This window comes from Gorilla gorilla, chromosome 5, assembly GCF_029281585.2.
Source record: "Gorilla gorilla gorilla isolate KB3781 chromosome 5, NHGRI_mGorGor1-v2.1_pri, whole genome shotgun sequence".
NCBI classification, from domain to species: Eukaryota; Metazoa; Chordata; class Mammalia; order Primates; family Hominidae; genus Gorilla; species Gorilla gorilla.
The window spans coordinates 26,134,595-26,153,084 of record NC_073229.2 but is presented as its reverse complement, the minus strand read 5'-3'; the positions used below and the strand labels follow the sequence as shown (position 1 = coordinate 26,153,084).

General features: G+C 35.0%; 1 long non-coding RNA gene across 1 annotated transcript in view; it reads right to left on the bottom strand.

The window, feature by feature from the left end:
• Nucleotides 1-18,490, bottom strand: part of LOC101127982 (uncharacterized) — a 341,199-nt gene that overhangs the window by 253,068 nt on the left and 69,641 nt on the right. The gene's annotated exons all lie outside the window — the stretch shown is intronic.

Below are 18,490 nucleotides of genomic sequence, written 5' to 3'. Positions count from 1 at the left end.
AAAAAAAAAAAAAAAAAAATCCATTACACAATTTTGTCTCTGAAAACATTCTTCAAAAAGGTTTTTATAAGGTGAAGATTCAAAGTTGTATAATGTCCATTTTAAGTGAGTAACTACAATTATTTAAAAATGATTTCTCTTGATATCTTGGCTTCCGTAATTATTTTAAAAATAATTATGATCTAAAGCCTAGTAAGTTTAAGGATGGGAACTAATAACTTTAACAAACCAGAAAGAGTGGCTGTCCAAAGAACTGAACATGTTCTTGAATATTCTTGCTCCAGTACTGACAATGTTTGGAATTGGTGCTAGTTCTCATTGTTCTGTCCAGTGCTTTTTTAAAAAAAAAATTATTTTATTAATTTTTATTTTGTTTAATTTTACTTTAAATTCTGGGATATATGTGCAGAATGTGCAGGTTTGTTACATAGGTATACAAGTACCATGGTGGTTTGCTGCACCTATTCACCCATCCTCTAGGTTCCCTCCCCTCAGCACCCCACCCCACAACAGGCCTCAGTGTGTGATGTTCCCCTCCTTGTGTCCATATGTTCTCATTGGTCAACTGCAACTTAGGAGTGAGAACATGCGGTGTTTGGTTTTCTGTTCCTGTGTTAGCTTGCTGAGGATGATGGCTTCCAGCTTCATCCATGTCCCTGCAAAGGACATGATCTCATTCTTTTCCATGGCTGCATAGTATTCCATGGTGTATGTCTTTGTTATCCAGTCTATCACTGATGGGCATTTAGGTTGCTTCCATGTCTTTGCCATTGTAAATAGTGCCACAATAAACATACATGTGCATGTGTCTCCATAGTAGAATGATTTATATTCCTTTGGGTATATACACAGTAATGGGATGGCCAGGTCAAATGGTATTTCTGGTTCTAAATCCTTGAGGAATCGCCACACTGTCTTCCACAATGGTTGAACTAATTTACATTCCACCAACAGCGTAAAAGCATTCCTATTTCTCTACAGCCTTGTCAGCATCTGTTGTTTTTTTGACTTTTTAATAATCACCATTCTGACTGGTGTGAGATGGTATCTCATTGTGGTTTTTGATTTGCATTTCTCAAGACTCAAAAAATCAGTGATGTCTTAAGCTTTTTTTCATGTTTATTGGCCACATAAATGTCTTCTTTCGAGAAGTGTCTGTTCATATACTTTGCCCACATTTGATGGAATTGTTTGTGGGTTTTTTGTAAATTTGTTTAACTTCCTCATAGATTCTGGATATCAGACCTTTGTCAGATGGGTAGATTGCAAAAATTTTCTCCTATTCTGTAGGTTGCCTGTTCTCTCTGATGATAGTTTCTTTTGCTGTGCAGAACCTCTTTAGTTTAATTAGATCCCATTTGTCAATTTTGGCTTTTGTTGTAATCGCTTTTGGTGTTTTAGCCATGCAGTCTTTGCCCATGTCTATGTCCTGAATGGTAATGCCTAGGTTTTCTCCTAGAGTTTTTATCGTTTGGGGTTTTACGTTTAAGTTTTTAATCCATCTTGAGTTAATTTTTGTATAAGGTGTAAGGAGGGGGTGTCAGTTTTCTGCATATGGTTATCTAGTTTTCCCAGCATCATTTATTGAATAGAAAATCCTTTCCCCATTGCTTGTTTTTGTCAGGTTTGTTGAAGATCAGATGGTTGTAAATGTGTGGTGTTATTTCTAAGGTCTCTGTTCTGTTCCATTGGTCTATATTTCTGTTTTGGTACCAGTACCATGCTGTTTTGGTTACTGTAGCCTTGCAGTATAGTTTGAAGTCAGGTAGCGTGATGCCTCCAGCTTTGTTCTTTTTGCTTAGTTTGATGGGAATAGCACTGAATCTATAAATTACTTTGGGGAGTATGGCCACTTTCATGATATGGATTCTTCCTATCCATGAGGATGGAATATTTTTCCATTTGTTAGTGTCCTTTCTTATTTCCTCGAGCAGTGGTTTGTAGTTCTCCTCGAAGATGTCCTTCACATCCCTTGTTAGCTGTATTCCTAGGTATTTTATTCCCTTTGCAGCGATTGTGAATGGGAGTTCATTCATGATTTCGCTCTCTGCTTGTCTATTATTGGAGTATAGGAATGCTTGTGATTTTTGCACATTGCTTTTGTATCCTGAGACTTTGCTGAAGTTGCTTATCAGCTTACGGAGTTTTGGGGCTGAGATGATGGAGTTTTCTAAATATAGAAACATGTCATCTGCAAACAGAGACCATTTGACTTCCTCTCTTCCTATCTGAATACACTTTATTTCTCTTGCCTGATTCCAAGAGATTGTAAATTTGTGGTGTTATTTCTGAGGTCTCTGTTCTGTTCCATTGGTCTTTGAATTTTATCAAAGGCCTTTTCTGCATCTACTGAGATGATCATGTGGTTTTTGTCATTGGTTCTGTTTATGTGATACATTACATTTACTGATTTGTGTATGTTGAACCAGCCTTGCATCCCAGGGATGAGGCCAACCTGATTGTGGTGGGTAAGTTTTTTGATGTGCTGCTCTGTCCAGTGTTTTCAATGGAGTTTCAAGCAGTTATAGTTATAGACACGAGGGAACTCAAGTCAAACACACCTAAGGATATAATTCAAGATTTTCAAATAAATTAAATAGAGTAATATAGATTTGTCTCTCATACATTTATCTTGGCTTTATTTAATATAATAAATATATCAGAAATTCCATATATTTAAAACGTGCCATGTAATATCTTATGATACATGTATACACTCATGAAACCATTACGAGAATCAAGGCAATAAATCACTCTCAAAAGTGTCCTCATGCTAAGTTTTTGTTTGTTTGTTTGAGACAGCGTCTCGCTCTGTCACCAGGCTGGAGTGCAGTGGCCTGATCTCAGCTCACTGCAACCTCCGTCTCCTGAGTTCAAGCGATTCTCCTGCCTCAGCCTCCTGAGTAGCTGGGACTACAGGCACGCACCACCATGCCCGGCTAATTTTTTCATATTTTTAGTAGAGATGGGGTTTCACCATGTTGGCCAGGATGGTCTCAATCTCTTGACCTTGTGATCCGCCTGCCCTGGCCTCCCAGAGTGCTGGGATTACAGGCGTGAGCCACTGTGCCTGGCCTATGCTACTTTTTAATCCCTCCCACCTGTACCTCCCCACTCCCTGATCCCTTTCTAGAGATAATCACTATTTCGGCTTTCTGTCACGAGATTAGTTTGCATTTTTTACGATATTATTTGTCTAACTTTTTCCACTCTGCATAACAATTCTGATAATCATCTATGTTGCTGCATAGACTAATAGTTGTTCCTTTTTATTGCTGAGTAGTATTACATTATAAGGACATATAATAGCAAATATGTACATATAATAGCAAATGTCCACATAGCAATGGACATTTGGGTTGATTCCAATTTTCAGCTATTATAAATAAAGTTGCTAAGAACATTCATGTAAAAGTCTATGTGTGGACACACAATTTCATTTCTCCTGGGGGAATGTTTGGAACTTGCGGTAGATCAATGTTTACATTTTTAAGAAACTGCCAAACTGTTTTATTTTAAACCCCACCAGCAATAACAAAGTTCAAGTTTCTCCACATCATCACCAACTCTATTGTCTGTCTTGCTGATTATAGTCATTTCAGTGGGTGTGTAGTGGTGTCTAACTGTGGTTTTAATTTATATTTCCCTGATGATTAATGATGTTGAGCATATTTTCATATGTTTATTTTCCATCCATATATCTTTCGGTAAATGATCTGTTTAAGTCTTTTGGCTTTTAAAAATTGGGTCATTTGCTGTCTTATTATCATATTTTGGAGTTCTTTTAATACTCTGGATATAAGTGCTTTAACAAATGTAATTTGCAAATATATTTTCCCAGTCCATAAATAATGTTTTAAATTGTGATATAGGTCAATATATCACTTTTTTCTTTTTGCATTGTATTTTTGATGTTGTGTTTAAATACTCATGACCTAACCCAAGACCACAAAGACTTCTAAATATGTTTATCTCCAGTTGTTCTATGTTTTTTAGGTTTTACACTTAAGTGTAGGGACCATTTCAAGTTAATTTTTTACATGTTGCAATGTATAGTCAAATTTCATTTTTTTACAGATGGCTTTCCAATTATTCCAGCATCATTTATTGAAATTATTATCCTTTATCCATAGAATTGTCTTTGTTGAAGATCATTTCACCATGTATTTTGAGCTTGTTTCTGGGTTCTTTATGCCTTTCCATTGATCTAGTTCTCTATTCTTATGCCAATACCACATTATTTGATTCCTGTAAGTAATGTCTTGAAAAACAGACATTTTAAGTCTTCCAACTTTATGTAGAAATAAAACTGAATTTTATTCTTCTACCATTTCAATTTTGACTTATTTTATTTTGTCTTTCCTTATAGCATTGGCTAGAACTGCTAGTATAATGTTGAACAGAAGGGATTAAAGAGAATACCCTTGCCTCGATCTTAGGAAAAAAGCACTCAGACTTTTGGTATTAAGGGTGATATAGCTGTAGGTTTTCCATAGATCCTTTTATCAGGTTGAGAAATATCCTTTTCATTCACAGTTTTCAGATAATTTTTATCAGGGATAATATTTAATTTTGTCAGTGGCTTTTCTAGTCTCTATCAATTTAACCATATGCATTTTTTATTAATATGATAAATTACACTGATTGATTTTCAAATGTTAAGTGAAACTTGCATTCCCAGGATCACCCTCACTTGATCAAGTTTTATTGCCTTTTTAAAAAATGTTAATGAATTATATTTAGAAAATTTTGTTAATTGTTTTTGCATCTATGTCCATGAAGGTTATTGGTCTGTAATCTTTTGTCCTCTAACATCTTTTTCTGGTTTTGGTATCAGGGTAATGCCATTCTCATAGAATAAGTTGGTAAGTGTTCCATTTTCTTCAGTTTTCTATGTTTGTGTAGACTTAGTATTATTTATTCCTCCAAAGTTTGTAGAATTGCCTAGTGAAGCCGCCTCAGCCTGGAGCTTTCTTTGTGGGAAGGTTTTAGCAAATTCAATTTCTCTTGTAGACATAAACCTATTCTGGCTACCTGTTCCTTCTACAGTGAACTTTGGTAGTTTATGTCTTTCAAGAAATGTGTCCATTTTATCTAAACCATCAAATTTGGGGACATAAAGTTGTTTGTACTATTCATTTATTGTCCTTTTAATATAGGTAGCATCTGTATCTATGTCAGCTCTAGAATTTCTGATATTGATAATTTGTGTTTCCTCTCTTTTTTTCTGATCAGTCTGGCTAGAGGTTTATCAAGTTTGTAAATTCATTCAAAGAACTAGCTTTCGGTGTTACTAATTTTCGGTGTCATTGATTTTCTCTTTTTAAAATTTATTTCTGCTCACATAGTATTTTTCTTATATCTGTTTACTTTGGCATTAGTTTGCACTTTTTTCTAGTCTCTTAAAATAGAATCAGAGGTCAATGATTTCAACTTTTCTTCTTTTCTAATACAGACATTTCTGGCTATAAAATTTTCTCTAATCACTGCTTTAGCTATAGTCTACAAATTTTGATATGTGGTGTTTTCACCTTCAAAAGATTTCACTTTTGATTTCTTCTTTAACTCATCGGATATGCAGAATTATATATTTTCCAAATATTTATGAACTTTTTAGGAATTTTTTTGGTTAATGATTCCCAATTTATTTTTAGAGAATATACTTTATAAGATTTGAATTTAATGAAACTTGTTTTATGATCCCAATTTACATTTAATAAATGTATTGGGTACACTAGAAAAGAATGTGTATTCTGCTCATTGAGTGTAGGGTTCTAGAAATAAAAGATCAAGTTTGTTGATGGAGTTATTCAAATATTCTACATCCTGTAGATTTTCCATTTACTTATTCTATAATTATTGAGACGAAATGTTGAAATCTCTGATGCTAATTGAGGATTTTTCTATTTCTTCTTAAAGTTCTATCAGCTTTTTTTCCATTTTGAAATGTTTGTCTCTGTTATTAACTTGTTATTAACCTTTGTTATTCAATGCATAAATGATTTGGCTTATTATATGTTCAGCAATCTACTTCAATGGATATTAACATAACTACCCCAGCTTTCTTCTGATTAGCGGTAGTACATCTTTTTCCATTATTTTATTTCTATTTATTTCTTTATATTTAAAGTGGATTTCTTGCAGACAATATATGGTTTAGCCTTTTTTTAATCCAAATTGCCAATCTTACCTCTTAATATGAAAATTAGAGCATTCACATTCATCGTGATAATTTATATTCTTGGGTTTAAATTTACCATCTTGCTATTTGTTTCCTATTTGGTTCATCTGATTTTTGCTCTCTTTTTTCTACCTTTTTTGGATTAATTTTTTTCATGATTGCACTTTATCCTTTTTGTTAGTTTATTGACTAACAAAGACTTACATATTTGTTTTTATCCTTTTAGTGGTGGTATTTTTAGTTTTATAGTATAGATCTTTAACTTACTACAGTCTACTTTCAAGTAATATAATGACACTTTAAGTACAATATAAGAAGCTCACAAAGTTTACTTCTGTTTCTGTCTCCCAGACTTTGTGCTACTTCTATCAGATGTTTTCTTTCTACATGTTATAAACTCTACATTATTTCTATTTAAACAATAAAGGATCAAACAAACTGAACAAAAATCAAAAAAAGTATTTTACATTTAACCACATATTTACTATTTCCAGTGTTCTTTATTCTCTTCCGTGGATGCAGGTTTTTATCTAGCATCATTTTCCAAAGGACTTTTTTGTTTTAACATTTTTTATACTGAGGATCTAATGGCTATGAATTCTTTGGGCTTTTTTAATATTTGAAAAAATGTTTCTTATTTTTAAGAAACATATTTTTACTAAATAGAGAATTCTAAAATAACCACTTCTTTCTTTCAGTACTTTAAATATGATGCTCTACTATCTTCTGACTTGCATTATTTCTGTTAAGAAATACGCTATCATGCTTACCTTTTTACAGCTAAATATATGTAATGTTTCTTTTTTATCCTTGCCTTTAATATTTTCTTTTATCACTTGTTTTAAGCAATTTGCATTGGAGCAATTATCTTCATGTTTCTTATGCTTAAGGTTTTTTCATCTTCTTGGATCTCTGGATTTACGGCTTTCATTATATTTGGAAATTTTTCAGTGTTTTTTTTTTTTTTTTTTGCAGGGGCAGAGGTTGCTTCAGGTAGGAGTATAAGTATTGTCCCTGTTATTCCATTATATCTGAAAGTAAACATCTTATTTTAAAATCTCTCTGAAGTAAAAGCAAATAGAACTAAATTTGAATCTAAGCTTTACCACCTACTAATTGTTATTTAATTTCTTTAAGCTTTATTTCTCAATTTCTGAATAAAATGAGAATTAAATGAGATAATGTAAACAAAGCATTTATAGTGTATCACATATACAAAGCATTCAATAAATACAGAAATTATATCTCTAAAACTGAAGACTTTCAGGGCATGAAAAACAAAGTTCAATTAATGAAAATTATTAAGAACATTTTATGAACACATCCATGCTATTTTCTGTTTTTGTTGCATGTTTTACGGAATTATCTGTTATTTCTTGCTGTGAGCTAAAATCTCTCTGTGTTTCAGAAAGTGACTTGCTATTTTGCATTGTACTTGATCCAGAATGTGGTCGGATTTTGTCAGCTATGGAGAACATTAATGTTTTAGAATTTGTTTCTCTGAGCTTTCTCACCTTCCCCCGCCCCTTGAAAATGGTAATGACAATAGCATCTTAGAAATTCAGTGTTATTTCTTCAGAATGCTACACGTGGCAGAAAAGCCTATCCCTAACCCTAGGCATCTATTCCCAACCTAATTAAAATTCCCATTACCTGTGACAGCAACTTCTTGCTTACACACTGGCTACCAACTTCTTTGGGGCACAGTTCGCCTTATCAAACTTTGACAGATAGTTATAGCAAATGGAAAATACAGAGAATTCTTATTTAGTAGTTTCTAAAATAATCAATTTTACTATCTTAGAAACTTTCATTTGTTCAAGCTAATCTGTCACAGCATTTGTTCTATCCTTTAAAAATTAATTATGATGCTGTCTTGTTATATTCTAAAATATGCCAAGTCCTTTGTGACTAAGAATTCTTTATCTCTGACTTGGGGAGTAATCCTTAACCCAGAAGAAGGGGAAGAAACAGCTGTGCTCCTGACAGCTAACAGCTGATTAAGAGGCTGAAAATATTTTGGAAGAAAGTCTCTTTATGAAAAAAGAAAAATTCCAGCAAGATGCCAACAGCAAAGAATTCTAATAATTAGAGCTGAAATACCTTTGTGTCTTGGTATAACAGATAGTGGAGGAAACTAAGGGAGAAATCGCCTGGATGTCACTCAATACGAAGAATTCATGTTTTGAGTTTTAAAACGGTCATCACTGCAGAGTTGTTGGGTGGTAGTAGTTGTTGATAATGATGATGCACTTTTTTCTCTAGGTTGAAAAGTTTGCTATTTTATAAGTGTAATGGTTGATACTCTGTTAAATCCAACAGAACAAGGTTCTATGGCAAAGCTTTCTTTTGTAAGCACCTCGTCTGTAACTTTGGTCAAATTCAGTCATCTTTTGGGAAACTTGCCACAGTTATTAAATTTAACTCAGATCACTAATTGATGAGTATTAATCTGTTGGAAAAATGTGATAAAATAAATTAAGAGAGAACTGAGCTAGAATGTAGTATTAGGGAAGGAGAATTTTTGGAAGAAAATGAACCCTAAGATAGATTTAAAGCCTTATATTTAATTTTACCATAATTTAGGTAATTTAAAGATTTAATAATTCAGAGAAGAATTTGGTTAATGGTATCATTAATTAAAACTAATTTTGTGAAACTCCTCATATAATAAAATAGAAGCTCCAGACTATCATGACCCTGGAAATAACTGAACAATATATTATCCATTTCTAAATTTTTTAAGATGAACATAAAATTCAATTAAATAAATTGAAATAATTACCACAAAAATAATGATAATAATGTATTGAGAAATTATGAGATTTTTATAAGAAGCTAAGCATGTCCTATAAATTTTAGAAATACCTATTATTTTTTCATTTGCATAAAACATACTGTATTTTCAAATAAAATTAAAAATTAAAGATGTTCATAAGTTAGAAAAAATTTTTAAGACCATCTTAATTAACATAATGTAATTTATTGGTCAGTCTTAAAAATTGTGCAAAGTAAACATTTTCTCTTGAAAACTGTAAGACAAAGTCTTAATTTTTCTAATTATCAAAGGTTATATTAATATACTAAACAGTGGTGTTTTATTTGCTGACATTATGTGTCATTTTAAGATACAAGGCCCTTCTAATCAGAATCAAGCTAACACAATCCATATAAGTGAATTAATAGTCATTCCTTCATTGAGTAATTGGCCAAAAGTCTTTGGGCAAGAAAAAGACATTTTCTTGTCAATTTAAATAGAAAAATATAGGGAATATGCTGTAAAACTACAAGTACAAAACACAGGAGTGGCCTTTTTAATATTTTTATTTTCTAAAAATTTTTATATCAATAAAAGCTATATGTAAGATGATATTAAATAATCCATAAATGTTGCTACTCCTATGTTAGCAAGAACATATTTTGATAATTATATATAGCGAAGTAATGAGTTTTGTAACTTGACCATATTCTATAGTTCAAATTTAAAATATAAATTAAGTGTTTTCGATAAAAACAGAAATGGGGTCTCACCACGTTGCCCAGGCTGGTCTTGAAATCCTGGGCTCAAGCGACTCTCCTTCTTTGGCCTCCCAAAGTGAGGAGATTACAGCATGAGCCACGGCACCCAGCCTGAATTAAGTCTTTCAAATAGATTCTCAGTGGATGTAGCAGTAAAATTAGTGAGGAACAGGCAACAACACAAGAACCCTTCATTCTTATAGAGTCCACTTTAGATTAATCCCATCCTAAATCATATCTGCCCAGAACCAACACTCTAGCATAGGATCGCCAGCCTTCTCACGCACACAGTACGTCTCCTGGATACCTACTATACCTTTCTCTACAAAGGTTGCCTATAAGTTACAGGAGCCTATGAAGAAATATCAGCTCACCCCAATTCAGCAGTTACCAGATCTTGAGAGTGTTTGTTCCTTTCATGTATATATTGGTGGTGACTTGTCAGAGCAGGTAGCTCAATACAAACTTCAGGTGGCCCAAAAAAGGGATACAAATTGGAAGCCAGTGAGCTGGATTTAGATGACAGAGGAGTTTTTGTTTGGCTAGCACTGTGTTCTTGAAAAAGTCTAAACTGGCATTCCTGTATGGGAAGCACCCAGATCCTGTTCTCCATAGCCTCTTTCATGCTCTGTTGCCTCACCCCCAGGTGAGTTCCACATGTATGTGCTTGCCCAGCTTGAAGGCACTGACGCTCAGAACACCTGCAGAAGGAGCATGGTTCCAGCCCGTCCCCTCAGCAAGTGATCAAGTAGATGCCACATTGACTTTTCTGCCCTCCAGATCTCATGGCCCCATAAATTCAATCACAGAAACAAACTCACTTGAGGCTACCCAACAACAACAACATGAAATGATTTATGGTGGAATCTACTAGAGGTAAACACAACTAATAAACATTATTAAAAATATAAATAAAACATAACATAAAAGGCCTTAATAAGTAGAGATATGAAGTTTCTGGATAGAAACTCATTTAAAAAAATAGCTTAATTGAGGTATACTTTAAGGATACCACCATTAATAAAATGGATAAAATTAATCCATTTTAAGTGTACAGTTTGAACAAGATTAATCCCTTTTAAGTGTACAACTCAATAATTTTTAGTAAACTTACATAGTTTGACTAGTATAACCCAAGTTCATTTTTAGGCTTTATTTATTTATTTATTTTGGAGACGGAGTCTCACTCTGTTGCCCAACCTGGAGTGCAGTGGTACAATCTCGGCTCACTGCAACCTCTGCCTCCCAGGTTCAAGTGATTCTCCTGCCTCAGCCTCTTGAGTAGCTGGGATTACAGGCATGCACCACCACACCCAGCTAATTTTTGTATTTTTAGTAGAGACGGGGTTCGCTCCATGTTGGCCAGGCTGGTCTTGAACTCCTGACCTCAAATGATCTGCCTGCCTCAGCCTTCCAAAGTCCTGGGATTACAGGCATGAGCCACCAGCACCTGGCCTCATTTTTAGGCTTAATATAATTTTACTCAAACTCATAGCAGGAACGGTTTTTAGGAAATAGAATAGGAACTTGACAAAACTATTCTAAGGTTCATTTGGGAGAACGATGTGTAAAAGTGAACAAAAATGTTTAGAAAAAGAAGAGTGATGAGGGATAATTTACCCCCAACATTAACACATTTACAAAATTTTACCTTTATATTCTAAAGGTAATGTGGTACTGGCCCAGAATTGATCAGTAGAGTCTATAGTCAAGGAGGGGATCCTACAAGATATAAATATATTTTGTATGTTTGTTTGTTTTGTAGAGATGGTCTCATTCTGTCACCCAGGCTACAGTATGGTGGTGCAATCATAGCCCACTGGACTCAAGCAATCCTCCCGCCTCAGCCTCTTGAGTAGCTGGGACTACATGGTTGCATATAATAATTTTTAATTGATAAATATAACTTTTCAAATTAGTAAAGGGAATTTTATTTAATAAGTAGTGTGTGTTTGATTAATTTTTGGAAAAATTTTTAACCTTACCTTACATCAGACCTAATAGTACTCCAAATGATTTAAAGAATTAAAATTACAATAGGGATTTTTTTAAACAAAACACAAGAGCAATATAAGTCATAGATTTGACAATATAAGCATTGAAAACTCATATATATGAATTTTTATTTTAGGGAGGTATTTAATACACTTAAAATGGATATAAATTATCCACTTTATGTGTACAATTATACACAAAATGGATTGATTCTATCCATTTTATTAATTGAGGCACATTTAAAAAACAAAGACCACATGATTATTAAGTGACAGAACTGGGGTCTGTGCTCTTAATCAATATCCTAATCTGTGCTCTTAATCAATATCCTAATCACCTCCCCAAGATAAAAACTGTATTAAGTCTAAAAATGAACTTGGGTTATACTGGTCAAACTGTGTAAGTTTACTAAAAATTATTGAATTGTACACTTAAAATGCATTAATTTTATACATTTTATTAATTGAGGCACATTGAAAAACAAAATTAAAAAAAGGTAGAAAGAGTTTCCATAATAAGTAGGACAAATGTTTATAAGCCTAATACAGAGAAAATTCTAACAAGTCAACAAGAGAAATACAGATCCAGACAGAAAACTGAGTGTCACTTTTTGGATTCTCCAGAAAGCAACATGGAGATGAAGTTCAGTGTTTAGGACATTTATTTGCAAATGTGGAAGACGGGACAGGATAGCACAGTAAGGCAGGAGAAATTGAGATGTGATATGGGTCTGACAGCTTCAGCTAATCCCATGGTGAGGTTGAGGGGAAGGGTTGGGCTCTAGATCTAGAATGGTCATTCACGTTGTCTCAAACTGGACCAAGATGTTCCTTCCTGTATACAGTCATGTACTACATTAAGGACACTTCTGTCAACAACAAATACCATATATAACAGTGGTACCATAAGATTATAATGGAGCTGCCCTGTTCGGGTGTGCCATATTTTATCATTTATACTACGTTTTTACTATATCATTTTATGTTTAGATACACAAATCCTTACCATTGTGTTACAGTTTTCTACAGTATTCAATACAGTAACATGCTGTACAGATTTGTAGCCTTAGAGTAAGAGTCTCTACCATCTAGCCTAGGTGTGTAGTAGGCTCTACCATCCAGGTTCGTGTAAGTACACTCTATGGTGTTCACATAATGACAAAATGGCCTAACAACACTTTTCTCAAAATACATTCTTGGCATCAAGCAACATACGACTGGATTTCCATATCTATCATTCATTGTACTTCAGCTACCCTAAGAAGGGGCATGATCTCAGGCCAGGCAACCTCTGCAGTCAAATAATCCCTGAAGGCACTAACACCGAAGGATGTCTACTCTTAGATCCTGGGGCACAAAAGTTTGCTTGAAATTGGTCCTTAGGCAGCTCATCTCCATGCCTACCACAATGGAAAAATAATATGACCAGAAAATTGGTAATCATACAAAAAAAATAAAGAGGGCCGGGCGCAGTGGCTCATGCCTGCAATCCCAGCACTTTGGGAGGCCAAGGCAGGTGGATCACGATGTCAGGAGTTCGAGACCAGCCTGACCAACATGGTGAAACCCCATCTCTACTAAAAATACAAAGATTAGCCAGGCATGGTGGCACGTGCCTGTAATCTCAGCTACTCAGGAGGCTGAGGCAGGAGAATCACTTGAATCCGGGAAGCAGAGGTTGCAATGAGCCGATATCGCGCCATTGCACTCCAGCCTGGGAGACAGAGGGAGACTCCGTCTCTAAATAAATAAATAAAATTTAAAAAGAGGAAGAAACAAAAGAAACAATGTTCGGTTTCACTAATAATAAAAGTAATGCAAATCAAAATAATGGTAATATACCACCTTGCCTATCAAGTTGCCAATCATTTACAATATTAATAATACCAAACACTTATAGTGTAGTTGGTATGTGCCAGGCGCTACATTAAGAGCTACAGATCTGTTATCTCACGTAATTCCCACAACACTATAAAATCTGTGGTATTGTTTCAATCTTAATTTTGCGGATGAAGAAAGTAATACACAAAAAGCTGAAATAAGTTGCTAAAGACCATATGATTATTAAGTGACAGAATTGGGGTCTGTGCTCTTAACCAATATCCTCATCACCTCCCTAAAATAATAACTAGTAATCATTGCAGGGAGCAGCAAGACCAGTGCTGGCTAATCTACCACTGGGGAAAGTGCACATAGGGACAAACTTTCTTAACAATAATTTAATAATATTGCCTTGAAAATGTTCATATCCAATAATCTTACTTCCAGAAAAATTGTTCCAAGAAAATAATCAGAATTGTGGTCAGTTATTTCTGTATATTTCTAGCAACATTATTTCTGTTATTGAAGAAAGTTTAAACATCTAATAAATAAAATATGGTACATCCACATGATGAAATATCCTGCAGCCATTAGAAATATTATCTTAAAGAGTATTTGAAGTTGGGGAAATACTTAGGATACAATGCTTAGTTTCTTTGTTTTTGTTTTTTTAAGGCAAGAGGTAAACTAACACATGCGGTCTGGTCCTAAGCATGTACATACATGTGCACACACACACACTAAATTAGAAGAAAATATACTAAAAGCTAGTGGATATATCTCAATGGTAACATTACAAGTCATTTTTGCTTTATTTTTTCTATTTCTGTTTTTCAATTTTCTGCAATAAATTTAAATTGCCTTCATAATAAGAATAAAATGCTATATGTTGGTATACAACTAATATTGTGATTTTAAAAAAATTGGGAATATTCACCAAAAAAATCCACACTATATATATTAATAGTTTGATAAGTCTGTAGCTAAATCTCACTAGATGGAAGCAAATACTGACATAGAGCCATATTAGTAAGTTGACATTTTGACCATGTCATGTTTGAAGGACAAGAAACCTAAACATTTCTTTGGCCAATCTTCTCCAAGTCATCTCAAGGTGTCTTTTTGGACTGACCATCTGCCTGATCATACTTTGTGGGACTAACAACAGGTGGCTTCTTGGTGAGGTACCTCAAGAATCTTGTCCTCCGAACTCTGATTCTCTATTATCTACAGCACTAAGTTATCAGGGTAGAGATAACATTAAGTAGAGATAATTAGAGCAAGATTGAGATTTTTTTTCAGACAAGTTTAAGATAAACCTAGAAACATTTCAAGTTTTCTTTAAAAGATTACTGTAATGATCAAGAAGTTTTGTTTTTGTTGTTGTTGTTGCTGCTGCTGCTGCTGCTGCTGCTGCTATTGATCTTAACCACAGAACCAGTCTGGAGAATCACTGGTTCACGATAAAAATTAGACGTCTTTGACAATGAGCTGAGCCACTATGCATATCTGATATCTATTTATGACATTTTCAATAATGAGATAAATTCAAGGTTATGAGATAACCGCCAGGCCAGTCAATGCTTTCATGTGAACAATTAGTTTTCAAATATACTGCATGTAATATAGCCAATACAATGTAACAAACACTTTTCTGGAATAACAACGTAATTCCTAGATAAAGCACCAAGGTTAAAAGATACACCTTGTTTGTCATATGTTCACCTCCTTCACATACTATTTGAAACAGTAATCCATGTCAGATACTGTTCAGTTTCTCATTCAAACAATCCTAAAACGTTAAAATTCCTGGGAACTGATGTTAGAATTTCTGGGAACGGTGGGATAGGATAAGTTTGTGTATTAACAGCAAACCCTTAGATAATGCTAATTATGTCCCAGGCGTGGTTCTAGTACCATTGTATGCACTAACTCATGTAAGCTTCACAACCACCATATGAGGAAAGGGATATTACAGATGGGGAAACTGAGACACAAAATGGTTAAGTAACTTGTCCAGCAGGAAATCCAGGCAGTTTAATGCCAGAGTCCATACTTTTACCCACTTATTATGCTGCAATCTACAAGTTTAAAATAATAATTTAATTTTGGATCTTCAGGGACAGCTAAAAGCAGTAATGTTAGATTACCACCCTGAATTCTGAAATACTGACTCCGGCAATAACATCTAATGTGTCTTAGCAATATGTATACCATTCTTTTCTATAGATGACATTTTTCATAACAGTCAAACAGCCTATGAGATACACGTTCAAGGGAAGTATATTTCATTAAGAGTTTGGCTCTTCTTCACTTATCTACTAGAACAAAAGGAATGTTCCAAGCTCTGCAGGTAAGATGGAGCAGTACTGAACCAGGTGGCATGATCTGCCACCCCGAATTCTTGGGAAGTCAGTCAGTTATGTGGTGCCCACTCTAAAGTGACAAACTCAGGCCAAGAGTCCTGAAGGCTTCAGCCAGCTCTGGATTTTGAGCTGCCCATTGTATTAATCTCTCAATGTTCCCCAGAGACGGGGCCAAGCTGCCTGTTCCTGCCACGTCTGCCAGTGATAACTACTGTGCTCATGATCAGAGTCTGGAAAACTACCCAGAGTGCCAGAAACTGTTTCAATAAAATTGTGAGAATATGTTGTGGAAAGTATATTTATTACTATTTGGTAAACTTTATCAGGGACATTTTCTATTTTCATTACTTTCAATGGCAAAAACCGCAATTACTTTTGCACCAAACTATACTCTTGAACTTTTTCTTCTTTTGTTTTGTTTTACCTGAACTACTACATTTTCACAAGGCAAAACATTAAAATTGCTCGCTTGTCGATAATAACCCTTTAGTTCTTTCTGTATTCATCCATTCTCACACTGCTACAAAGAACTACCTGAGACTGGGTAATTTATAAAGACAAGAGGTTTAATTGACTCACAGTTCCACACACTGTACAGGAAGCATGGCTGGGAGGCCTCAGGAAACTTACAATCATGGCAGAAAGGAAAGGGGAAGCAAGCATACCTTCACATGGCGGCAGGAGAAAGAGGGCGGCAGGAGAAAGACAGCGAACGAAGGGAGAAGTGTCACACACTTTTAAACCATCAGATTTGGTGAGAACTCACTCACTATCATGAGAACAGCAAGGTGGGAATCTGCCCCTGTCATCCAATCACCTCCTACCAGGTCCCTTCCCCAATACTGGAGATTACAATTCAACATGAGATTTTCGTGGGAACACAGAGCCAAACCATACCAGTTCTACTTCCTAAATTTCGCACTGATGGATCTGAAACATCACCCTATCTCAAGGTTGCACTTTTTGAGGGTAGAATCTGTATTTTGCACCCATTAGTCTACAAGTACATGATGAGTATAACCCCTCATAAACAGAACTAATTTGAAAATGGTGTGAAAATGTCCTGTGTTCCCCTGACTATCAGGCAAGAACAATTGAACAGGCACGATGGCTAGATCCAAATAGAGTCCTACTTCTCAGGTATTTTTGAGACACACTTTAAGGCAATACCCTAGATAGAGTCTTTACTGGGATTACTAAAAATGTCAATCTTGATTAAACCAAGAGGTGCCATTGGAAGGTTTCAAAGTAAACTTTATATATAAAGCTATCCTACAATATAGCTCAGAAAAAAATTTATTTCAGTGTTAACCCAAATAGCTTTGCAGTTCAAGCAGTAAAATCATGTCCAGATTTGCCCCTGTACTCCTAGACATGGCCAAACAATTCCTTCTTGGTAGAGCTGCTCTTTGAAAAGATAAAGAGCTCTGTCTGTCACTGCCAATAAATATCTCTACAGAAGCTCTAATTCCAGGAAGCACTTTAGAGCCCCTAGGAAGATAAAAGCAACTCCCCATTGAGGAGAGAATCTTAAAAATGCCCAGCAGCACCCTGGAGAGCAGCTCAGGAGTCCAAGATACTGGAAACTGTGTTCTGAGGAATTCTTAGGAAGAACCATCCCCCTCTAAGACTCTAAGACCTTGAGGAGCCACCCAGCAGGCCATTTGGATGTTAAGAGGATCTTTTACTTGGAAACTTCTGTTTCTCACTTGGTGAGAGAGCGGGGAAAACATCAGGAGCAAGAAAAAGGAAAAGTATAAAAAGTGAAAAAAGGAAAAACTGAAGAGAGAGCGCCCATTATTTCCAGGCAGTATGTGAGACGCTTTACAAGTCTTGCTTCATTTAATCCTCACATCACTGCTATGTGAGGACTGGTATAAACTCCATCTTATGCATGAGGAAATTGACAACCAAAAGGATTAAAAATAAAAAAAAAACTTGCCCTATGTAAAATATCTTGTAAGAGTCAATGTCGGGTCTGTGAATTTTTTGCCATACTACATTGCCTTTCCCATCTGCCTTATTTGTTTCTATATGACCAGGAATGTTTGCTTTTTTCCCCTTACACATTTTGCTGCATGAGCAGAAAATTGTCTTCTTGGAAGTCTACCTGGTGAGATTGGTGTTCTAGAAAAACTGAATTGTCAGCAAAGGAAGAGTCCCTGAAATGCAGTACCCATTGGCATGGCTGTGATCTGGGTGCATCGAAATATGTAAACCTAATTTTCAATCTCCATTGCTCAGCTAATGCCATTGACTTGAGCTTTTTTTCCAGGGCCTCCCTGACACTCGTTACATACATCCTTCAGCTCAGAGCTTCCTATCTCAGTCTTGTTGTTGATATAACAAATAGCTCTACCAGAACATCATTTCCTAATCCCAGACATTTATCACTTCTTTGAATTGCATCTTTACCATTCTCCATCTCTTCTTTTAAGCTTTTAACATAACTTTCTCATGTGCTATATTAATATAATTTTTTCACTTTCATTAAAGGCAGAATTCATTAGCTAAACAACTAAGGAAAAGAAGGAAGGAAGGGAGAGAGATAATCACATTTCCTGAATTTTTGTAGAGTTTTCCCTCCTATGGATCTGTTTACTTATTTA